Source organism: Lepidochelys kempii, chromosome 2 (genome assembly GCF_965140285.1).
Source record: "Lepidochelys kempii isolate rLepKem1 chromosome 2, rLepKem1.hap1, whole genome shotgun sequence".
Classification (NCBI taxonomy): domain Eukaryota; kingdom Metazoa; phylum Chordata; order Testudines; family Cheloniidae; genus Lepidochelys; species Lepidochelys kempii.
In genome coordinates this window covers 176,645,702-176,665,568 of record NC_136381.1, presented here as the reverse complement: position 1 = coordinate 176,665,568, position 19,867 = coordinate 176,645,702, and the positions used below count along the sequence as shown (strand labels likewise).

Below are 19,867 nucleotides of genomic sequence, written 5' to 3'. Positions count from 1 at the left end.
TTGGTCCAATAAAAGATATTACCTCACACACACACCCCGTCTGTCTTGTACCCTGGGACCAACAGCTACAACAACACTGCAGACAGCTCTTATTCACGTTGAGTAGTACTTTGCTGCCTGGTTAGTCTCATTGGTTACAGTGGGATATGTTTTTGGAGGAAGGTACTACTTGGTGTGAGTAAAGATGGCAGAATTGCACCCAGAAGGTTAATTTGCTATTTCTTTCCAGGTGTAGTTTGGCTTATGTGTACACAATAAATCCTTTCTAGTTCTTCTTTTATTTCTCAGAATTGCTTTGCTGTTGATACCCTCTACATATGTGCTGCTCCCAAAGCATTTTCCCATTGGATTAATTTGTTTATCCTGCTCTGCACTCACATCAATTCTTCTTCACCCTGATCATCTCCCCAATTGGAATATTATCCCACAGGTGAAATCTGTCTACCCTTAGCGGGGTGCTCTGTCCCATCTCTTTTGATACAGGAAGATATAGAAAATATTCTTTGCTAGAGAAGCAAACTGCGTTAGGAAACCATGATGGCATTATTTTGTATTGTAAACTATTTAAAAACCTCCACAGTCAGCTAAAAAAAAAAAATCAGAACAATAAAAATGAGAGTGGTAGAAACTTCTAAAGGTCAAGGATATCTTCTTCTACCTTCTGCCAAGATTAAAAGGGTTACCTCTATATGCAGAGACTGTCACGGGGCCAGATTTTCAAAAGATTTCAAGGGCTCAGCACTTCCATTTATTATTATTTTTATATTTTTATTACTGAAGTACCTAGGAGCCCTAATCATGGACCAGAGACCCATTGTGCTAGGCACTGTACAAACACAGAACAAGAAGACGGTCCCTGCTCCAACATGCTTACAATCTAAGTTTAAAACAAGAGACAACAGATGGATCTAGATAGACAGGAAAGGACAAGGGAACAATGAGACACTATTGGTCAGCATGATAGGCAGTGGTCTACAAACACCAATGCCTAATTAGGCCAGATTTTCAGAAGACCTTTGCTTCCATATAGGCACCTAAATACAAGCCAAATTTTCAGAAATGTTCAGCATCTATTGCAGGTGATGAGCTATTTTGAAAATAGGGGCTATATTCTATACAGTAGGACCCTCTTATGTTAAAGGTTTGAGCTTTTTAAGTGTGGGTTTACTTTTATTTTTTACAGTACTGGTCCAAAAACCAATGGAGCTCTGCTGATTTACATCAGCTGACCTGGACCACTATTTATATGCAGTGGTTCACTGTAATTGCAGTTTGCACATTGCAATGCATTGAAATAATTTGGGACTCCCATTTTCATTCACTGTAAATGACAGATGGGCCTGAACCAACTCTCCAGATTCAAAAGCTCTTTCCTTATAAACATATGAATATTTGCAATCTTCTTTATATTTACAGATACAATAAATGCCAACTAACCCAATCTGCCCCCTTTCATTCAATTGTTAATTGGCTGATTCTTTTAGGAAAAGTAGATTTTAATTGTATCAGAGTTGACTAGAAGGGAGGTCCACAGTATATTACATAAAACAGTTCATGATTTGTGTCTCACAGAAGTTTAATTTTTTGAATAGATGCCTTTTAACTTGGTTACAAGGAGATGAACTGTGTAAAGAACTGTCAGTCTCAATTTACTTTGACACAGTGATTCAACACAGTCACTTGCACAACTTGAAGTCAATTTTTTTTGTGAAGCTTTCTTCTGAATTGGAGCTGCCCGATTTGGTCCCCAAATGTGAAGTAGGTCAGTCTGTGGTTTCTAGCAAAAATCATAACATTTACAAATCCTAGCACTCCCTCCGTATATGACAGCAGAAGCTGTAAGTCTAATTGCAAAGTGATTCTGTAACCATCAGCTAGAGAATAACAGCTTGATCTGAAGCCTTGACTTCAGTGGGGTTTGGGTCAGGCCATAATAGCAGGCATTGAATGCAATGTAAAGGTGCAAAATCTGACTAATCTACTCCAGTAACTTCTTTCTACCAAACTCAGGTAGTATTTTTGTTGACTTCTCCTGTAACATTTACTGTTTTGACATTACAAAAACAACTGGTTTGCAGAGGGGATAAGTGTTTTAAATAAAATAAGGAATGATTCCACTGAGGTCAAACGCAAAACTCCCATTGACTTCTATCGGTGCAGTTTGGAGGCCTTGGTCTCTTTTTAGGGTTTAAAAAAAATGAATATTATGCTTTCTGGACTGTAACCTCAGTGGTTGAAATCCTGGTCTGATTTTAAGTCAGTGGCAAAACTCCCACTGACTTCAAGAGAGCCAGGATTTCACTCTGTGATTTTATCTTTGTCCTACTACCCCACTTTTTGGGATCATGCACAAAACTCCCGTTGAGTTATTGGGAGTTCTGTGTTCAGAGGGCTTGCAGCAATTTATAGGTTTGTCACTTAACAGACCAAACACTTAAGATGTAGTGACACTGCTGTAAGAGGAATTTTACTACCAGTGATGAAATTGGCCCATAATTTTCAAATGGTTTTGAATGCATTTGCTATGTTCTATTACTCTGCATGAACCTAGCTATTTCTGAAATACTACAGTTATCCACGTTATTATTTACAACCTACAACAAGCCAGTCTGTTTTAAACTTACCTGTTACTTCTCTCCACCCTGAAGAGTTGATTTTACTTTCACTTATATCTTCTGCTTCCTACTCAGGAGACCTGATTTACAAACTGCGCAACCCTATTCACCTTGTGCAGGTTGTATGGGGTATAAATGATGACAGAAAGTGGTTCTATTTAAAAGAAAATGTTTCAATTGCTTTCTCCTTCCTGTACACACATTGGGCCAAATTCTACTTAATTTCATCTCAGGTAAATATGAAGTAACCAAAATCTGTGTCATAACTCTGAATTTACTTTGGTGTAATTTTGAGGCATAGGTACTGGAACTAGGGGTGCTGCTCCCTGCTGCTCTATTATATATGGAGTTTACACCTTGGTTCACCTCTCAGCACCCCATCTATAAAAATTCCAGCACTTCTGAGGGGCAAATCCCGAGCCTGATATCAGCCTGAGAGGCTAGTCTGAGCACTGAGGAGATGCCCAAGGGAAAGGGAGGGGCCTCCTAAACCCGTGGAGTGGCTCCATAGTTATTCTGTGGATGCTACTACAGCCCTGTGAGGTTGTGGGCTAATGTGTTATGCCCTAACACAACTGCATTATATTGGGGAGCCCTGGAGAATCCATGCAGTGCAAGTTTTTGGCCATTCCCTCATCGTCTCAGTGGATGCTACCATTCGGGAAGCACCCCTTGCATAATCTCGTGGAATCTAGGCCCCTCTTTTGCGCAGTGAATCACTCCACTTTTTCTGCCTGGAGGAGTTTCACACTCATGGAGGTGGGGGCTGGATTTTCCACTGAAAGCAGAATTTGGCCCACTGTTCCTTTTGAGCAGGGAAATATTATCAGCAAATCTAAACCACAAACACCTAATATACACTCTTTCACTTCTGTCTCTCAGTTCTCTTATATACCCAAAAGAACTCTATGTCTATCAATCCATACTGATTTGCCTTTTTCTGAGTCACAGCACACAACAGTCTTGCAAAAGGTACATTGTGTTCCTGGTCAAAGCGTCCAGAATCTTACCCATAGCCTTTTCCAGTGAAGTCGCCAAGCAGACCAGCATTTTGTTCGCTGCATCATTTGTTTGATTCTTTCCCAAATAAGGGACCTGCTTTTACCACTCTTAAACCTCTGTTACATCCTCCCTTCTGCCTGGCAAAGCCTTTTATCTATACTTTACTATATTTGTCAGAATTCTGGAGGTGTAATTCATCATAACCAGCATGCTAATTTTTCATAGTTCCAGTTGTTTAATGAATGAACAAACAATCTTCAGATGCAGTCGTGGGCTATTAAATTTTTTCACTTTACCAAGTGAAAAGAGCATTTGTCTGTCCCAAAATGTGACTTTCAACTTCTTTTGTCAATATGGATGTTGGACAGAATTCCTTTTGGCTGCCAAGTGTTATCTGAAGTTGAATAAGCTCAGTTTTCAGCACTGGGGTTTATTCCAGATTTTAGGATATGTGTCATGACAGCATCCCATTTAAATGAGAATCATTACAATAAAATGCATGCTGGGGTACTGCCTCTCCCTCAGGTGACCGGAGGTAGGAGCAGAATCAAAGAATGCATGGAAAAATAGGTTCCAAATTCTGCTGCTAATGCAGCTGGAGAGATGGTCTGAGTGCTGCCATGCAGGTTTAAGAGGGGCAGATAAGCTCTGTGAGACAGTGTAAGTCACAAAGTGGTGAAATATCTCTGCTTGAGATGAAGTTTAGGAAAGAGCTGTGAAACAGTGTCTGCCAAAGTAAGACAGACAAGTGATGTGACTGGAGGCAAGGAGCTGAATATATCAATCAGGGATCCTAATGAGAAGGCCTGGTAAGCCCAGGTATAGTAGGAAGTCCAGAGCAGGAAGGAAACTTTGCAGTATGATGCAGAGGAGCTGGCAAGAAGATTCTGGTCTCCATCAGTGAACTAGTGAACATTGCATGACAGAATTAACAGAACATACAATCATCAAGTGATCCATTCCCTTTCATCCACTCCCAACGTCCGGCAATCAGAGGCTAGGAAAACCCAGAGCATGCGGTTGCATCCCTGACTATCCTGGCTAATCGCCATTGATGACCTACCCTCCATGAACTTATCTAATTATTTTTTTGAACCCGGTTATACTTTTGGCCTTCACAACATCCCCTGGCAACAAGTTCCATAAGCTGACTGTGCATAGTGTAAAGAAGCACTTCCTTTTGTTTGTTTTAAACTTTCTGCCTATGAATTTCATTGGGTGACCCCTGGTACTTGTGTTATGAGGAGTAAATAACACTTCCTTATTCACTTTCTCCACACCATGCACAATTTTATAGACCTCTATCATATCCCCCTCTTAGTCGTCTCTTTTCCAAGCTGAAAAGTCCAAGTCTTTTTAATCTCTCCGCATACAGAAGCTGTTCCATACCCCTAATCATTTTTGTTGCCCTTCTTTGTACCTTTTCCAATTCTAATATATCTTTTTTGAGATGGGGTGACCAGAACTGCATGGATATTCAAGGTATGAGTGTATCATGGTTTTATATAGTGATATTGTGATATTTTCTGTCTTTCTTAATGGTGTCTAACATTCTGTTAGCTTTTTTGAGTGCTGCTGCACATTGTGTGGATGTTTTCAGAGAACTATCCACAATGACTCCAAGTTCTCTTTCTGGGGCGGTACTAGCTAATTTAAATCCCATCGTTTTGTACGTATAGTTAGGATTGTTTTCCAATGTGCAGTACATTGCAATTATCAACATTGAATTTCAGCTGCCATTTTATTCCCCAGTCACCCAGTTTAGTGAGATTCCTTTGTAACTCTTTGCAGTCAGCTTTGAACTTAACTACCTTGAATAATTTTATATTGTCTGCAAATTTTGCCATCTCACTGTTTACCCCTTTTTCCAGATAATTTATAAATATGTTGAATAGCACTAGTCCCAGTACAGATCCCTGGGGGACACCACTATTTACTTCTCTCCATTCTGAAAACTGACCATTTATTCCTACCCTTTGTTTCCTATCTTTTAACCAGTTACTGATCCACGAGAGAAAAATTAAACCTGGTTCCTGTCAGGTGAGGCCTGAGGTTAGGGTTGCCACCTCTGAGGTACAAAAAACCAGGACATCTGGGATGATCCTGTGCCCATAAAACTGGACAGCTTGCAGCGTATACTGAGCACCCTTACAGATTTCCCAGGACAGCTACCTCAAAAAAGGGACAATCGTTGGAAAACCTGGACAGGTGGCAATCTTACCTAAGGTATGTCATTAGCAGAGATAATCAAAGGTGTGACTTTATACATAAGTACAAATAGTTAATTTATTATGGCAAAATATAAAAAAGGAAAAGTAAGGGGAAGAGGCAAAAAAGAGAACAGGGAATGTGGAGAAAGAAGAGGGAAAAAATTGGTGAAAAAATCTGAAAAATGAGTTTTTTTTATTTCCCTCCAAAATGGTCACAGAAAATTCTTACCTTTTAGATTATTTCAAGGTTAGTAGTTCAAGGATCTAGTGCAGGTAAGCATTCAGAGGTTTTGATACTTAAATGTAACTGTCAGAAACTCTTGGTTCTGTAAATGTAAGAAAAGAAGAGACATTATCTTATGGTTTCTGGTATTTCTTTAGGTTGGCCTGGAAATATGGCAAGAGCAATCTTTCTTGTTGTACATTATGTCAGTAAATCATTTCAGGTCTCCAAACAAACACCAGCAGTGCAAAGATGCCAAGATTCCACAGATGTGTGAGAAATACTTAGACAGTCAGACACATGAAGATAAAAAGAATTATTTGAATTTTATGAAACCTCAAAAAAGGCTTGGTTTGGTTTTAGTTGTGGATGAAGGTTCAGGAAGTGCTATTTTTATGTGTCACCTGTCATTAGTTAGTAAAACCAGCCCAAAATGTGACAAACAATATTTGAAAACTCCACATAATCTTAAGTTGTTTATTAAAGCAGGTAAAAAATGCAGAATTCTTTTTGTGAAAATATTTCGAATTGTTTTGGTGAAAAATTTTCATCGAAATTTTGATTTTTTTTATTATGACCATTCTATAAGATGGTTGAAAAAAACAGAAAAACAATTTCATTGAACTTTTGAAAGTTTGAACATTTTGACCAGCTTTAGTGGTCACCATTAAAAAGTCAGTATTTGACAACAGATATCATGCAGCTACTACAGTTATTTCCTATTCGAGGTGCAGGGGGAAACTTTAGTATCTCAGATTCCACTTCATGCTAACTGCTGGCAAATGCTGACTTTAATAGTGACAGCTGCATATTAGAAAAAAAGTACTTATAGCACCTTAGAGACTAACCAATTTATTTGAGTCTCTAAGGTGCCACAAGTACTCCTTTTCTTTTTGCGAATACAGACTAACACGGCTGTTACTCTGAAGCTGCATATTAGTTTTTATTTATTTTCCAAGCAAATTCTTCAAACTTTCTTGAAAGCATGAAACAGAAAAATCCAAAAAAAGGACTAATGTGGCACTTGTGAACATTTAATCATTAACCAACTAGAGTCTCCATCATAAAGAGTTAAAAAACCTGAAGTGCTTGGCACTATCCCTTTAAAAGGAAATGCACTTTGTCTACTGTGGACCTAGTTGCAATTGCACTGGTTTCTAATGATTTTTAGTGGAATATTTTCTATATAGTTACTTGTTCCACACCCATGTTGCAAATTAGAATGTCAATAGACATTATTTGTCTATAGATCTTGTTTCTCAATGTACTATAAACAAGATGCTATAGTATGCTAAAATGAGATGTAGAAAGAATTTAAGAATAAAACAGAACTGGAAACTATCTTGTCTAATTAGTAACATGATTAAAAGGGGATTAGCTCCTGCCTGTTTTTATAAGAGGTAAAGGAGAACTATGTTTCTGTGAACCAGTTTTTTTCTAATAGTGTAATACTCTTCTGTTGTGTTTGGCAGCTCTGCTGTGAGAGATTTTGGTATCGGCTTGAATACTAATCTTACTACTTTAATCAGTAATTTAACACACAAATGAATGCATCAGAGTTGTTTTTTAAAACAAAATATTTATTGAAGTTCCATCAATTTACAAATAAGCAAACACATAAACCCTGTGTATACAATGGAATCCACTAGTAGTTATGCTAGTGCAAAATAGTATTGGCATGTCATGTGAAACTTAGGTCTGACAGACTTGAAAGAAAAAAACAATAAAATGCATGAGTAGGTAAATATTGGGTAACTGGATGATTAGTTTGGTGAATGCCATTTTAAATGAAACAAACAAACAAAAACTTGTATTTATCACTGTTAGAGACGAAGGACTGGATTATGATTGTACTTGGATGAGAGGTAACATTTAGATGCACTGCCCCAGGAACAGTCTAAGAAAGAAACTGATTTGAACAGTCACAGTTCCTCCCCTGGTTTCCTCTTCCTGGCATATACCAGTAACAGAACATTTTTCCCTCTGGGCTGGCTCAGCTGGTGTGCTGGGGCTCTGCCCATTGCCTACTCCTATCTGGCCACTGTCTGCCAACCTACACGGGAGAGGGGAGTAGCATCTCTGTGGGGGCTGCCCTATCCCACAGGACACAGACCAGAAGGCTGCACCCCTGCAAATCACAGCCTTGCCCTAAGTAGTACTATTGATTGAATAATTGAGATGCTTAATAGAATAGAATAACAGGACACCGAACAATTTTTAAAATTTTGGCCATGCAATTGAGATGGAGGGAATTTTAACAGTGGATAATCCAGCTTGAGTATATAGAACACAGATAGCACAGTCGTTCTCAAATTATTGCCTCTAGATCACCAGTCTTTGAAGCCTCTTCCTGGGTGGAACGAAACATGGTGAACCTCAAACATTGTGGAAATGGGGTGCTACTAGGGAGTGGGGTTTGTGTGTGTGTGTGTGTGTGAGAGAGAGAGAGAGAGAGAAGCTGCGATGTGCAGAATGAAATACTTGGAGAATAAATGAGAGAAAATGTCAGTGGAATAACATGAAGAAAATTTCTCCAGGACCCGCAATTATTAGAAGTTGAAAACATGCAGGCAGAATGGCAGTATTGCAAATTGCTATCTTTAGAAATCTTCCTTTTCTTAAGGAAATTTTTTTCCAGTGTGGTATTTATTTCTGCTCCACAGTGATATGGTTTCTGGGCTGATATAAAATTTCTCTTTCTTATTGGTTAAAATACTGAATGTCTTTTCAAGCTGCTCTGACCAGAATGTTATCCATAAAGAGGTATAAATATACTCCCCTTAGCTGAGCCACTACCCACACCAGAACCTTGGTGAACTCTCTTGGAACCAGTAATTCAAGGGATAGTGACGATGGAGGGATTGGGCCACATATTTGTAAGGAAATCTTCTGAATCTTTGGTGACATAATCTTATTGGTACATGGCAGCATTGTGTATTTCCTGTGTGAGGAATTGATTAGAGTTTCTTTGCGAAATCTGAATTACATTATATGTTTGTTTAGACTTTTGTGAGCCAACAGTGCTCAGACTCCCTGAACTTCTCAGGGTTACACAAATAATAAAATGTGATCCTATGTAGTGTGTATATATAAATTATCATTGTGAAGGAGACTCCACTTCTCTTTCTCCAGAAAGTGTTCTCTGCCTTATTAGATCTTGCTTGGTTTTTCTGTCCAGTGTGAAATTGACTGCATGGAAAACGAGGTGAAATACACTCTCCTGTGATCAGTATTCTTCTTTTATTACCTCTAGGACCCACTTGTATGAGACAGTTCTGTATCTAATGGATAAAGAACTCTCTCTCTCTCAAGGATGTTACATTTCCTTCTAACCTCTGTCCTGCTTTTAGGAATAAGACTTGGCTGTGATTTATTTTTTAACTCCAAAATGATGTAGTTTAATTCTATCTGATTTGAGTAATATTAAGTTAATTGAGTAAAATTAAATTACATTGTGTAAAGAGTTGTCACTTTGGATGGGCTATCACCAGCAGGAGAGTGAATTTGTGTGGGGGGGTGGAGGGTGAGAAAACCTGGATTTGTGCTGGAAATGGCCCACCTGATGATCACTTTAGATAAGCTTTTACCAGCAGGACAGTGGGGTGGGAGGAGGTATTGGTTCATATTCTCTCTGTATATATAAAGTCTGCTGCAGTTTCCATGATATGCATCTGATGAAGTGAGCTGTAGCTCACGAAAGCTTATGCTCTAATAAATTGGTTAGTCTCTAAGGTGCCACAAGTACTCCTTTTCTTTTTGCGAATACAGACTAACACGGCTGTTACTCTGAAACCTGTCATTAAGTAGTGTGTAGTCTTCAGCAGTGAAATCCTGGCCTATTGAAGTCAATGGCAAAATTCCCATTCACGTTAGTGAGAGCTGGTATTTCAGTCCTAGACTTTATTATTTACAGGGTCTATCCAAACAACTGTTCTGCTGGGTCAGCTTGCCTGAGAAAAGAATTCACTTCAAATATCAGTTGATTTTCTGTGTCTGACATAGTCAGTGTCTTCCAGATTACATCAAAGCCATTTAGATACTCTAGAGAAAGACAGAAATGAAGCCAGTGTGACCTTGTTTAGAGTGAATTTTAATATTTTGCCTACAGAAAAAGATATTTAATACAGTTCATTGCACCTACAAAATGCTGCCATAGCAAGTAGATGTGGGATAGCTATATTTGAAGAGTGTCCTATGCTACTTCGTATTTTCTCACTGAAGCCCCATCTTTAGATCTGAACATTTCCGTGAAAATAAATAATTGTCTCCTCAGATGTGTAGCAGGCATCACTCTGGGCCCAGTAGGCCTAGTGGTCAGGCCATAGCCAAACAATCTCTCCAAATCTTGGGGCAACTCTTCCGGGAAGTCTGGGGGGCCTAGCAGCCAACACACAGTTTATCGCACCCCACACTCCCGCCTCCAGGATCTCTCAGGCGACCAGTGGGAGGAGGGAAGGGCAGAGGGACCTCTCCCTCTCTACTGAGTCCTGGCGCAGGACCCAAGGAGGGAGAGGCCAGGGATGGGTCAGTCCCTTCTAGCTGCTGATCTAGGTTAGCCTTCCCTGGGCTGCTTCCTACCTTCCCAGCTTTCTCTTTGCACGGTCTCAATAATTTAGAGCTCCACTTGGGGTTGGGGGGCAGCTTCCCACCTCACTCCCAGGGTCCAGTTGTTCTCCCATAGTCAGGAAGAAGGGAGGAAAGAGGGCGGGGCCCAGGTCTGCCAGCCAAGTCTTACTCACGGTCCCAGTGTTCCCCCTGTAGATTGCTCTGCTTCAACAGCTACCGCCTGTCTGCCTTCTTGCAGCCAGTCTCTCATCACTGTTTCCCCAGTCTGCCTGCCAGAGTTGCCTTTTAAGATGGTCTTCTACAGGGAGTATGCCTGGCAGCTGCTATGGGGCAAGGCCTTCTTGACCCAATACTGTCCCACCGTTCCTTTAACCTTAGTGTGGGATCTGTAAACCTCATCACAAAGTGACTATGTCCTTTGATATAAATGCTCAGATCATAGCTACTTCAAGCATAGAAATATCAGCTTTATTGTGTTGCCTTTTATAAAATGTCATTTCCTGTCTGCTTAGTGTTCTGCCCTCATTAGGATGTCCCCACTCTGCCTTAATAACTTCCACAAAGGAAGGAATGAAGGGGAATGGTTGTCACTTGTTTAACCTTAGAGAAAATAGATCTTTCTTTTCTATTGTTGTTTACACCTTGTTCTTAAAGCCCTAAATGTCTCCACTATCCTTTTAATCACAGCACTAAAAAATTCTCCTTGGAATAATCTGTCATGCTGATCTTGGTCATACTGTGCTGATCCAAAATCTGATGACAACTTCCATGTTCCACAGAGAGAAGATTCAGTGAATAGCTCATGGATTGATAATTTTATTTCTTCTTGTATTCTGAAAAAATCATGAGAAACAGGACAGCTGGGAGTGGAGGGGAAAATGTGCCTTTTCTTTTGTGGCTGAGGCTTATCTGAATACTTTAATTTTTTCTCTTCCCTTTTTAATAACCTATAGTTCTTTGAAAGTCTTCTCCACTAGAAAAATCACTTCTGCTATATCCGCACAGCCCAATTGCCAAACAGAGGTACCTTCATAGGACATCCAAATCCCAAACTATGATGTTCAGATTGGTATTTAACATGAAAATGTTCATTTTATACATCATGGTTCTCACTGAGATATTCATATATGCAGTAACTTAGTTGGATGTCCAAATGCATGTTTGAAAATTAGGTTCACAGTTAAAAACAGACTTGTATGATTCTGCTTTATAAAAATTAGAACTTTTGGGGCCTGATAAAACTTCCAGTGACTTCAGTGATAGCAGATTATGTTTGTAGAAGATAAAGGCAGAATGCTAGCTTCTATATTCAGAAATGGATACTACTTATAAAAGACCCCTACTGAATTTTTAATGGATTTTGGATTAGGTCCCTAATGAGTTGGTGCAGAGAGAGAACCCTAAATCCTTAGTGGGGAGGCTAAGGAGTACTCTAGAAGTTTTTTTGGTGTGTACATGTAACTCCCACTACTTTCAGTAGGAGCCAAGTGTGTTTACTAAGGGACAGTTCACCACCCTACCTCCCATATTCAGAGGGGAAACAGTGTTAGTCTGTATCCACAAAAACAATGAGGAGTCCAGTAGCACCTTAAAGACTAACACATTTATTTGGGCATAAGCTTTCGTGGGTAAAAAACCCACTTCTTCAGATGCATGGAGTGAAAATTACAGATACAGGCATAAATATATATTGGCACATGAAGAGAAGATTCTATATTGTGATCTTAACTCTTATTAATGTCAATGGAAACTGCACACACAAATCAGCAGTACAACAGACCACTTATTAGCATTTCTGCCAAAAGCCAGGCATGTTTTTTCAACACTGGATGTACAAATAGCCGCCTGTGATCTTTTATTTTCTGGATTTCAAATCAGACTCAAGGAGTTCCAAAAGTTAGTCTAGACTTATCAATTCTATACTTCAGAAGTCACCTGTGCTATCTTGTGCAGATAAACCATTGTCTTAACAAATACAAGACTCCCTCATCTAAAAACAAAAAAGAAGTGGTGGATAGAAAATATTAGTATCTACAGTAACTGGAAGGCAGTATCTCACATCAATAGAAATATGTTAGATTCAGTCCTGTGCTCACCTACTCATGTTTCATTTGTTGACCCTGCTGTCAACTTTACCTTTTGATGTTTTTTGTGATATTAGATCGTGTTTTTGTGCACTGCATCTTTGTACATGGATGACTTTGAATTTTCATCAAACCTACAGTTCAAAAAATTAAAAAGAATTGGATGGCTAAATCTATTGTGCCTTACTTAGAGATGAGAGAGAACAGATGCTCTTAAAAACAGTTGGTAAATTTAGGAACTCTTTTCACATCATTGGAAAATGCAAGTTGCCTAACCACAAAGCAAAACATTTATTTCTTCTGGGCTAGTTCAAGTAAATCTGAGCTTTTCTGCAAAGCCTTTCTATTGGGCCCCTAGATGCAAAGCCAATATTCATTGTATGATATTCTTCCCATCACCTGCCCTAGAGAATTATGTGAAGTTGGTTTAAAAGGTTCAGTCTGATGGGGAATGGATTTAGAATGGATAATATATGTGGAACTGACTGGTGTGTTTGTAGAAGGGGTTAGCATCCTGATTCGCAGAGTTGGTGGCTGCTGAGTACCTACCTATTTCGCTGAAGTCAATAAGAGCAGTTGATGTTCAACACTTCTGAAAATCAGGCCAAGGGGGAATACTAGATAGAGACTTCCAGGTAAACAAGGGTGTGTGGTGGTGGGTGGGTGGGTGGCACGTGATATACCCCAACCAGGGCCGCAAAAAAAAAAAAAAAAAAAAAAGGTAGAGGCAGTCTGATTCCCCAGCAGGTCCAAGTTATTAACTCCTCCTCAGGGAATTTCTGCACTGCAATTAAACACCCTTGGCTGGCCTGTATCAGCTGACTCAGGCTCCGTGGGTTTGGGTTGTAGGGCTGTAAAACTGCAGTGTAAGTGTTTGGGCTTGGGTGTTTAATTGACATGTAGACATACCTCTAGAGGCCCAAGTTATTATCACCACCAATCAGTCAGAAGAAAGCAGTTTGTACTCCGCACCATGTGGTATTAAAGCATCAGCAGAAAATGTCACACTAGTAACTTAACTGGTCCTTGGGAACAATAAGAACCAGAGGTCTCCTGTACCTGTCTGAATCAGCCTCCCTCCCTTTTAAAAAAATTAAATTGTCTTTTTGTGGGAAATTATCATTCAGTGGAATTGCTGGGTTGACAAGCCTGGAAAGTGAAGTTCTTTGTTTATCCACAGAATAGGTTTGGCCATGGTAGCCCGTGTATAACCTTCATGATCTGATTTTTTCCAACGCTTTCATCAGCCCCCAGAGCACCCTTGTTTTTCTTTATAATGCTGAATTCCACCACAGAATCATCTAGCTTGGACTCCTATACTTTTTTAAAAAGACAGTAATTGATTGATCAGTTAATCACATCCTACCGTATTCTACTTTCTGAAGTGTTCATGAAAGCCCAAGTCAATATATTTTGGCATTCACAACCAGAGTAATTTAAACTCTCTTGATACTAAATTCTATAACAATTAAGTATGTACTAGATATGGGCAAAAATAAAGATGGTTTTGATCATTTGAATGTATTAGTACTCAGAATTTATATAGTGCTTTAGAGCCTCAAAGCACTCTCTAAAGTTTAATCTGCATTACACCTAGAGCTAAACGAAAATCAGCAGATGTAGTTTAATGTCAAACTGACTCGAAACGAAACTTTCTGTTCAGTTCAACACACCGAAAGTTTTCAATTTCGGTTAAACTGACCTGAAACAAAAAAAAAAGTTTTAATTTTCCCCATCGAAAATAAAAGAAAATGACAAAATTGAAATTTTTACTTGGCAAATTTTGACTTTGTAGAAACTGCATTTTCCATTGAAAAATCATTTTGACAGAAAATTCCTGACTAGATCTAAAAACATCCCTGTAAGATAGAGAAGTCTGTGTCATTCTCTCCATTATGTAGATTGGGAATGTGAGGCAGAGAGGTTACCATTATTTATTCTTATTGTTATTGTATTAAACATCACTTATCATACATAGCATCTTTGAAAAATACAAACGTTTAGGGGTGAATTCAGCCCCTGTATTGCTGACCGTGAAAGTCTCTGTAGCATGAAAATGTAAGCTGGGGGCTGGATGTGAGGAATACATGGGCAGGATATCATGGGCTATAAATCAGGACAGAATTTGGCTAACATCCCAATTCCATAGCACAATTGTCTTTCACATAAACAGTAAAGAAAATTTCAGCTTCTCTAGATTTTTCTTTTATTTACAGCAGGCAGAGGTGGCACTGGGTTGTCAATCTTTCACATCCACTAAGGATGTTCTTTGGGATGTGTTACAATAATTCAGAGAGCTTTTTTATTCAGAACAGAGTGGAGGCAATCAGTCAGCTGAGATTCCCGGTGTGGTATTTTTTCCCCACCATAGGGCTTCCTTTTTTTGGAAGCGTTTGTTCATTTTTGTATCATCCTTTAATATCAATCATACACAAGCTGTCTTGAAGAAGTGAATGGAGTAACCCAAGTGATATCAACTACTAGTGTTTACTGTGCTGCAAACCTAGATTGTGTTTATAAGAGTGTCAGAAACTAGTGAACAAAATTATCATGTCACAACGTTGAGCAGAGAATCTGACCCACAGCTTGAAATAATCCTTTGAAATAGAAGGTCCAAATTCTGCACTTGGATGTCCAAAATAGCATTTAAGAGTTAAAAGTCTAATTTTTTAAACAAATTTGTTGTTCAGAATTAGAACGTGAATGACCAGCTAAAGGCTTTATTACTCAAAATGGGGCACATTGAAATAGTTTCCGTTGAAATAGTAAGAATGTTAGGTCCTGTCTGCTAAAGTCAGCAGCAGTGAAGTGGTTACGTGTCATCACAATGGGGCACTGGAAATGTAAGGGCAAGATTTTGTACAAACAGGAAGCATTCTGAGTGTTTTCGGGATGAGAAAAAAACCTTAGCTACAGCAAATTTGGACAGGAGCTTTGCATTTTATCTGTACCAATTAGAAGCTTTTCTCTCAATTTCTCTCTCTTTCTCGCTCTCTCTTCAGTAAACAATAAATGTAAACTTGTAGGCTACAAATACCAATCATAGCACTGAGCAAGGGGTGTAGCGTGGTCTTTGTGCTGCGAATAGATACTTGGAAGTTCTTGTGCCACAGTTCATCAGATAAGTTGAGGAAATTGCCAGCTCCAGAGAAATGCAGCAATAATTTATTATACCTGAAGCAGACTGCTTTGCAGGCACAAGCTTCCTGCTTTAGTGGCTCATTGCAGTGAGAGAGAAGTAACGGCATTTAGGCAGCACTAAATAAAGTTGTTTATCTTGTACCTTTTCCTCTTTGAAATCTAATAGCTTTAACATTCTGCCCTAATACAAGATAGTTTACTATATCAGTGTCATACCCCTTATTAGTCCAAGTCTTATTTTCACTGCCCTCGTCTGCACTTGCTGCTTTGACAAAGAGTTGCTTGCCCATACACTCAGAAATTGAAGTTGCAGATACAATATCCAGCTTTTATGGGACTTCAAGATGAGTGATGCAGACATCAATTCTATTTTTGAGGAGGTGGATGTAGTAGTTTAACTAGCATTTTTTTTTGCTTAATGTATACAGCTTGTTCTGTCTTAGACTCCATTATTTGTTTCTGGTAAATATTCAGTTTGCTTACAGGCATAAATTTACTATTGATCCTTTATAGTCTACCCGCCAGATTAACTCTCCCCCGCACCCCATCCCCGGCCAGGAGCCAATTAGTTAATTACCTACCCATGTGCAAAGCGTGACTGATTGAGCACTTTCACTAGCGTTGCAGGTGATGGGAGTTAAGTCCCATCACAATACCCAATAACATTTATGCATTGATTATGGGATATAGAAGAATTGCACCACTTCCAGCATCTACCCACTAGTGATGACTACCAGATATATGCTTAGCATGACTCAGCAATGGCATTTTTCTAGCCTCCCCCAGAAGTCTATATTCACACAACCCCATTTAACATAATTCACATGACCACACTGAAAGTCAAATGGAATCATCTCTGCAAATGCATCAAGCTCCATGGGCTTGTCATAGTCTCTTTTTCGCTGCTATGTAATCCATTAGTAGTTTTCCCAGAACAGAAATGTATCTGAACAGTTTTTTTCCTTGGCAACATAAGTGTCCATGAGCTGCTGGAGGGATTGGGTGCTGTTCATGAAGTCTCCCAAAGCATTTTAAACACAGATAACATTTTATAATTAGGAGGCAGGGTCTTATTATCTGCATAACTTCATAAAAATAGCACTTAGAAAAACTTTTCTCAAATCAGTCCATTCTACAAATATTGACAAATATTTTGATTTATTACATGGTACAAACAAGCTCATGCTGTTGTGTGACTACAGGCTTTTGCTATAACCAACAGCAAAAGAGTATGGGAAAATGCATAAAATATATCACCTGGGGCTAAGTATGTCCCAAACTTTCCTAAACAGTACTTTTTTTGAGTATACGGTTGCATTATCAATTATATTTAGTAGACTTCTGCCAATGCTGGTCAAAATTAAATTATGGTTCTACAAGTTTATGGCCCTTATGTGATTTTATGATTTTTTTGGATTGGATGCCCAATAACATTTAAACTTTACATGATATAGAAAAACTGCACCACTTCCAGCCTCTGTATCCACCCTGATGATGACCACCTGACATGGGGTAGCAATGAAATTTTTCTCACTGATGGATTACCCCTTAGTGCCCAAAATGGGTTTAGGCTGGTAGATGTAGGTCACAATTCAGATCCCACCTATTTCAGGAGCAGTTGTGGGCCTGTATTAAAAAGTTTTTGTCTCAGTCATCCCTTTTCTGGTAGTCTAATGTCTACTTTACAAGAAAAATCACAACTGGCACTCATTGTCAATCTTTTTGGAAGAGGGGCCAAAGACTTGAGGCCAAATCTTTAGCTGGTGTAAACTATTATTGCTCCATTTAAATCAATGGCCCTATGATAATTTATACCAGCTGAAGACCTGGTATGTGTACACTTAGCTACCCTATCAAGCTAAATGTGGTCTGGGGTCTCTGTCCAGGTAAGCACTGAGGCACACTAGTACAGCAGTGTGGGGAAGCTTGTGCTGCCATTCTTGTAATTGTTCTGTGGCTAAGCATAGGACTTTTGTTTTCAGGGGTTTCACTCTGGCTCCTTTCTCCAGCACTAAATTCACACATTAAATACAAAACAAAAAGCAGGCAAATAAAAAAAACCAGGTGTGTAGATTCTCACAGCAACTCTAATTAAGCCTTTTCCTACATATATCATTCATAGTACTATTATTTTAGTTTTTATTGAGAACTGTCAGTGTGCACGGTGTTGTACAAATACAGAAAAAGATATGGTTGCAGCCCAAAGGGATTTTACAATCTAAGACCCACAGACTGAAACCATTGTGTCAGCTGAAGTCATTCATAACTTCAGGTGCATGACATCTCTGAAAATCAGGTCCCAAGTGTAAGTTGAACACCCAGAATATATGGACATTTTTGAAACTGCAGGCCCACTGACCTCTGTTTCTTAGTTCGTAAAATGGGGATAGTGATACTTATCTAGCTGAGGTTTGAAATTAGGCTTCTTTATTAATGTTTAGAAAGATCTTTCTGATGCTCAGAGGCATACCAGTATTTATAAGTGTACGGTGAATCTTCTGATTGTTCAGGACGAAGCAGATTCTTGGCAGCAACAAAAGTACATAGGCCTGATTGTAGTTTATGAGAAGGCCCAGTTACATCACTCTGAATTACAATGATACCTACTATATTGCCAGAGCAGTTTAAAGGTGCATTACTGTAAATAAAAAATCTTTCCCTGTGTAAGGTCCCTATTCTACCCAGTTACCTCCTCTGGTGCCACTCTTCTTATGGGTTTGACAGACAAGCCTGGGTTCTTCTGAGTCCTGCCTCCAGCCTCAGCTGAGTGTTTTCTTTGTATTATTCCAAAACACAAGTACTTGGCGATGCCTCCACCTCCCACACTCCTTCCTGGCAAAAGTACCAGTGATGCTGCTTGAAAGGAAAACATTCTAACTACTGTTTAACCCTGACCCAGCCACGGGGCTGATAGACTTCCAGGGAATAACATGGAGACATACAGTAAATTAGATAAGGTCATTGTATTCAACAAATGATAAATATTAATTAACAATACAGACAAATACTCTTAGTCACTGGTGCCCAATCCCTGACTTACATCAGAGGGGAATAAGACTGTCATGTCCTGTTGGAATGTATACTACCTTGGGGCCCTGGCTGGCTGGTGAGAGCTGTGTATTCAGTAGTAGTAAACAGCAAATTATCCCACAGTCAGTTCATAGGTGTCTTCCAAACAATGTTCCTGACTACCAAACTAAGGGTTGATGCAGTCACAAACCCATGATGTGGATGATCCTCAGGTTTAGATCCTGGTTCCCTCAGCAGCTGTAAGAGGGGTCTGATAGCCTTGGTCGAGGTCCACGCTATCTTATGCTTGTCATGTAGAATTTTTCACTACCGAAATCATACTGCTTCTGCCTTTGAGGGAATTCAGGGAACAGGCACAGACAATATGAACATAATTCTAAAATCCTAAATCCTTACTTCTTATTCTATAAGACCCCACTGTAGGTCAAAACAAGCAGGAATGCCTGATCTAACAACAGGAATATATCTTGCCCTGCGGTAACTATTTTAGCTAGGGAGCTAAAGGACCAATCTATTCCTAAATTAGTTGAGAGCTTTCCCAAATGAAACCTGTAAAGTGAGAGTTACTATGAACAGGGACCAGAACAAACTTAGGGATATTGCTGCCAAGTCCTCAGAGGTCAGTTTTCAGGAATGACCCTGTATTCAGGCCTGGGAATACCAACCTCACCAAAAAGCATGTCCTCCCTTCAGTAGAGGACTCCTGTCTCTTTTTCCAACATGGCTCTTCTTCTCTCTTTATCAACTCTCCCAGCTGCCTATCCCGAGAACCTTCCTCGTTGGTTCGGGTAGTTCAGTTTCTCCAGGCTTAACCTGCCAATCTTCCTCACTTTAATCCTTCTCTCTCTCCGCTTCCTCCTTAGAGAAGGAGTGCTGGTGGCCATCCAGGAACATGCTGCATTAACTCCTCTGAGCTGGCAGAGGCTTCTTCTGCTCAAACTAGCATCTTTCTTCTCATCCTTTTTTTTATGAGGCAACTGAGCTGCTGAGCCTGCC

General features: G+C 39.4%; 1 protein-coding gene across 5 annotated transcripts in view; it reads left to right on the top strand.

Moving 5' to 3' along the window:
• HECW1 (HECT, C2 and WW domain containing E3 ubiquitin protein ligase 1) overlaps positions 1 to 19,867 on the top strand; it is a 353,214-nt gene that overhangs the window by 70,097 nt on the left and 263,250 nt on the right. For 4 of the 5 annotated variants that reach the window (XM_073332821.1, XM_073332823.1, XM_073332822.1 and 1 more), the window contains exon 2: positions 5,616 to 5,843. The exons of the other annotated variant lie outside the window; for it this stretch is intronic. The gene's annotated coding sequence lies outside the window, so the exon portion shown is untranslated. The remainder of the gene's footprint in view (positions 1 to 5,615; positions 5,844 to 19,867) is intronic. 5 annotated transcript variants of the gene reach the window in all.